Source organism: Anthonomus grandis, chromosome 2 (genome assembly GCF_022605725.1).
Source record: "Anthonomus grandis grandis chromosome 2, icAntGran1.3, whole genome shotgun sequence".
Classification (NCBI taxonomy): domain Eukaryota; kingdom Metazoa; phylum Arthropoda; class Insecta; order Coleoptera; family Curculionidae; genus Anthonomus; species Anthonomus grandis.
This window is the reverse complement of record NC_065547.1, coordinates 21,598,148-21,604,147: the sequence shown is the minus strand read 5'-3', so window position 1 is coordinate 21,604,147 and position 6,000 is coordinate 21,598,148.

Here is a 6,000-nt window from a genome sequence, read left to right as displayed (position 1 = left end):
TATTATAAATTGAATAACTATCAACAAATTTACTAATTTTCTATTTGCCTTTGAAAATTTCAGACTTCAAGATTTGTATAGGATAGGATCCAAAATGGTTCATGCATTGAAACTGCATAAATTGTTCTTCTCTCAGGGTTAGCATCACATTTTGAGAATTTTTTGACATTGAGGCCGTCAAAAAGGCTATAGAGGAGCAAGATGAATTCTGCCTCATATTGAGCTTTACTAGGTACTTTATTTTGGGATCCAATATGTACAAATAAAACGCATATTTTGAAGTATTAATTTTTAAAATTATTAAAAAAAAATTAAATCTTACCCTATTTTGCCATATTGTCCCTCTAGGATCCTATGTTATTACTAAAGACCTGGGTGGAGTTTTTAACTTTTAATCCGTGAGCATATTCTGTTGTCCGCTACTGGTCTATGTAATTTAAAGTAGTCAGTTCTTTATATTTTTTATTTATTATTTTTAAATGAAATGTCCTAAACATTTTGAACTAAAAGAAATATAAAGATATTATTTTATTGATTTCAAATATATCATACAAAAAACCATTTGGCCACACAACAGTGATGACAGTCTAAGAGACACATTACTTAGTTAAGTATAATTTTTTTTTACTATGAAAAAACTAAATTGTTAATTAAAGAGCTTGGTTTAACCGAAGCAGTTTATCTTAATTAAGCTTAAACTTACACTTCTGGTGGGGTCCTCCCTGTGGCTTAAGGCTTCTGCTTGAATTGGGCTTGAATGAATTTGAAGTAAAATAATTTTACCATGCATAGAATTATTTATTACTCAGATTTTCATGCTTTTAAAGCTTAAGAATCTGAACCCAAGTATTAAACATATTGGGCACAGATTTAATACAACAACTTCTTCTTAGAACCAGTTTCTTACTTTTGTTGTTTGCATGTGAACATTTTTACAAAAAAGTTTATTGCAATAACTATTTATGCAAATGCTATGTCGCCACTGTCCTACATTCAATTCAAAGTTTTTACTGCTTATTTCTCAGTTCTTTTATAACAATATAATTACCTGCTCTTTTAGAAACTTCTTGTACCCCAGGTCACTGCTGCTCAATGTTTCCTATATCACAGCCGACATACAAAACACGGAACTAAACAACTGGAAAAATTTTGTGTGGAATATGAGATCTTTCGGAAAATTTTATAAATGAAAGTTATTCGGCAGAAGTAAAAAGAAAGCTTATGCGCGCTAAAGAACTATGAAAAATGGCTACCTTGCATATGATATAATTAGATGCTTGACTTGATCCTTAAGTAGTCTTACATTCTTAGCGCTATCTAAATTTCAAGGAGTAGAAGCTTGTTAGTGTTCTGTAAATTCCCCAAGCTTTCAAGGCCCTGGGCTGCGATTCTAAAATCACGACTCGATCTCGATACGATCACGACTTCGAATTCGATCGCGACTCAGTCGCGAGAATCTCAGACGAAAAACTCGAGAAAGGACGAGAAGGGTGATTCTAAATTTCAATCGTCGGCTAAACTCGTTTTATTCGATTTGATTTAAGTTTCTTGGACTGGGATTCTAAAATTACGATTCGATAAGATTACTCGATATGACTAATTCTAAATAAAATTTTCAATCGTGACTGTCTTCCGAATTGCCTAGTTTTTAACGATTTGTCGACGACACGCTTGGGTATATCGTATACACCAGACGATATAGTTTCCTTACTTCCTTTTCCTTTTCCTCCTTTCCTACTTCTTCCTTATTTAATACGTCCATAATGTGTAAGCATAATAATTTATTGATTGTTTACCAATAGTATTACCAGGTTTTCATTAGTATATTAAGAAGCTTTCTTAAACAAAACTAATAGATCTAATTCAACCCTATTTTCCACAACCTTCTGTTAAAAATAGAGGCAGATAAAGTTACCATTGGATGAGCAGTTTTGGTATGTCAAGATTCCGATTAGATTCAAGATGTTACTAAAAAAGCTAAAAAAGCATTGGACAAGATTTTAATCTTGGAATTAGGAAAACTACTACTAGCGAACTACTGCAAGTTCCTGGATCCATAAAATTACTGAAATTATTAACACCTTGCTGATCAATTCATTAATTTTCCAAATATAAGAGATGAGAGATAAATTTTAATAAATTAACTACTACAGTCCTTTTGATTGCACCCATATTGCCATATTAAAAGCAAAAGTGGATGAACACAACTAGTTGTGATTTTCCATGAATCCAATTATTATTTCCTAATGGGTAGTAGTGGTTTTAAGCGACATTTTTTTATTTTAAAGAAATAATATAGGCATATATTTAAATAAAGAAACACAGAGGCAAAAAAATTAACAAAATAAATGAAAATTCTTAGTGTTTATCAATAGAAAAGACAACTGACATTTCCATCTAGCAAATGTTAGGGAGAATAACAAATATATACAGTAATTACTAGAGGATGACGTACATGACGCCTCGCCTGTTGGTAGTAGAGATGCGCAGAATTTATAAAATATCGATGGGCTCTATATGAAATATATAGGCAAACACATATAGACTTTTAAAAATTCAAATTTAAAAAAAAAAAACTAGGACATTATAAAACATAAATTTGTAGGTTATTTTTTTTTATGTGCAGTAAATAAAATTGTAATAAGACAAACGATTTTTAGGTTTCAATATAAATCGAATGAATTGGTAAGAACCGGCGGTACTCTTTTGGTTGACAACTTTGATTAAAAAATTGGTTATCAGCAATTGAAGACTTGATGTTGAAAATTTTGAAATTTGGCACACAAGCAACCTAAACACTACTTTTTGGCCCCTAGCTCATTTTACAAAGTTTCAAGATGGCAGCGAGACGTCATTTTTAAAAATAAAATCAAATAGAAAAGGGGGTTATCGTTTGAAAGCTCCCTTTGAATGCTTTATAATCCTAGAATATTAAGTCATTACTTCTACCCATAACAAAATGCAGCCTTTCAAAATCTTATTTTTCGCATTTATATATATATTTTTTTTAAATAGACTTGTTCAGATCTAATTTGTTTGTAGGTATGTTGTTGTTTCTAGAGTTTCTATTTTTGTCAATATTAATGACACATTATTTCATTATCATCATAAAAGTTACTGTTCCACACAAAAACTTTGATTTATCAATACCTTTAAAAGCGGATAATATCAAAAGGAGAGAATATTTTTGCTATTTCGTTCAATGCAATTTTATTTGTACCTAAGTTAAATCGAGAATGCCTGATCGTAGCCGATCGATAGTTCTAGCCTGGACACTTATCCCCGCTTCCATCGATACCTCACAACAGAAGCCGAAATCATGCGAGGCGACGACCGCATCGCGATGGCAAAAATTCCGCGCTGAGGCACATATTTTGCGTTGATTCGAAATAATATTTTACTGCAGTTATTATTGTAGTTTATAGTAAGATTACGCATTTAAAATTTTAAAGTACCAAACTATTTTGATACTCGCTTTGAGTTTTAAAAAGAATAAAAATTCGGTATTTAAATTAGGTGGGTAAATTGACAATTTTATTTTTAACTTACATTTTAGAATCTTAATTTTATTTAGAATAATGCCTACCTCTTACTGCATTCCTGTTTAAGCTCAGAAAAAATTAAAATGGATTTTAATTTTTTTTTTGGTTTTTTTCATCTTCGGAATCATTAAAATTTTCGATTTTTTAAATAAGCAACAAAAATTTGGCGTAGGTACCTACCTAATTTTGTTTTCGGCATTAACATTTTTACGAAAAAGTAATACAGCAATGCAAAAACTTTCCCATAGCAACCAAGATAACCCACAAAAGTGTCAAGAATAAGTTTTTGAAAATTTGTTTTTTTTTTCGATAATCTTCAAAACCACATAAAATATAATATATATATTTTTTTATATGGCATATTCTTTTACAAGTAAATAATGTGCAACTTTGGGGTAAATTATTTATTTTCGTATTTTGAGGGTAGACGAATTTGAAACACTGTTTATCCAATAAAATAAATAATAAAAAATATTTAAAACATTTATCATATACCTAAAAATACGTAATAATAAAAAAAAAATTATCTTGTAAAATGTAAAATATTAGGTCCCGCGGTATCTCCACTTAGTCGTTCCACTGTACGGCGTGCGCCACCAAATCTCGGCTTCAATTTTGACGCCACGAAACCAGTGTCACGGCTAGAACTCTCGATCGGCTACGGCCGTAGCCGATCGATAGTTCTTGCCTGGACACTTATCCCCGCTTCCATCGATACCTCACAACAGAAGCCGAAATCATGCGAGGCGACGACCGCATCGCGATGGCAAAAATTCCGCGCTGCGGCACATATTTTGCGTTGATTCGAAATAATATTTTACTGCAGTTATTATTGTAGTTTATAGTAAGGTTACGCATTTAAAATTTTAAACTACCAAACTATTTTGATACTCGATTTGAGTTTTAAAAAGAATAAAAATTCGGTATTTAAATTAGGTGGGTAAATTAACAATTTTATTTTCAACTTACATTTTACAATCTTAATTTTATTTAGAATAATGACTACCTCTTACTGCATTCCTATTTAAGCTCAGAAAAAATTAAAATGGATTTTAAATATTTTTTTTTGGTTTTTTTTGATTATCTTCGGAATCATTCAAATTTTCGATTTTTTAAATAAGCAACAAAAATTTGGCGTAGGTACCTACCTAATTTTGTTTTCGGCATTAACATTTTTACGAAAAAGTAATACAGCAATGCAAAAACTTTCCCATAGCAACCAAGATAACCCACAAAAGTGTAAAGAATAAGTTTTTGAAAATTTTTTTTTTCGATAATCTTCAAAACCACATAAAATATAATATATATATTTTTTTATATGGCATATTCTTTTACAAGTAAATAATGTGCAACTTTGGGGTAAATTATCCATTTTCGTATTTTGAGAGTAGACGAATTTGAAACACCGTTTATGTATATTTTTCCAATAAAATAAATAATAAAAAATATTTAAAACATTTATCATATACCTAAAAATACGTAATAATAAAAAAAATATATTATCTTGTAAAATGTAAAATATTAGGTCCCGCGGTATCTTCACTTAGTCGTTCCACTGTACGGCGTGCGCCACCAAATCTCGGCTTCAATTTTGACGCCACGAAACCAGTGTCACGGCTAGAACTCTCGATCGGCTACGCTACGGCCTGATCCATGTCCCCTTGCTGAAAAAATTGAAATTATTTTCATGTAAATAAAATGGCGGCGCGACGCCATTTTGAAGTTTGTCAAAATGAGTTAAGTTTAAAAGCATTAAAAAGATAAGAGAGGGGGATCATTAAGAGCCGCACTGTATATTTTATTTTCTTTTTTCTTTAAAATTATACTTTTTTCTTTATCGCACGTGGCTCCTTGCCAAGGTGTTACTGTGAAACGGGTTCTTCCCCAAGGAGAGTTTTCTCAAAATAAAATGATTTTGATATTCCAGTGGTAATGTTAATTTTTCTAACAGATATTTCCGGATTTTTAGTTAAAACTACATATTTTCTTTTTCTTTAATGTTGGGCTTATTATTTCTTGACAATACTAATTTCTTCAATGCACCATACTGCTTAAGATCCGAAGTCAATTGTCAAAATTTTTGTATTAGGTTGTTTTCTCTTTAGATAGTTATTTTAAATACATACGACGAGTATCAACGTTGTTGCTGTAATATAGTATATACCACAAAAAAACAATTTTAACACTTCAATAAAATTATTTTGACATTTTGTCAGAGCGATCATTTCACCGCCTATTACACCAAAACATTTAAGATTTAATAAAAACCCATTTTTCCAATTTAAATATTGTAGAATGATAATGTATTTTATGTCGCTATATTCGTTATAAAATATGCTATTCAATACAAGGTTTACTTTTTTACGCGCCATATAAAAAAATAAAGTTGATGATGGTTTCTCCGAAAGGAAATGTCGTACGGTTTTTTTTGTAGAGCTTAAAAGGTAGTCATGAGAAA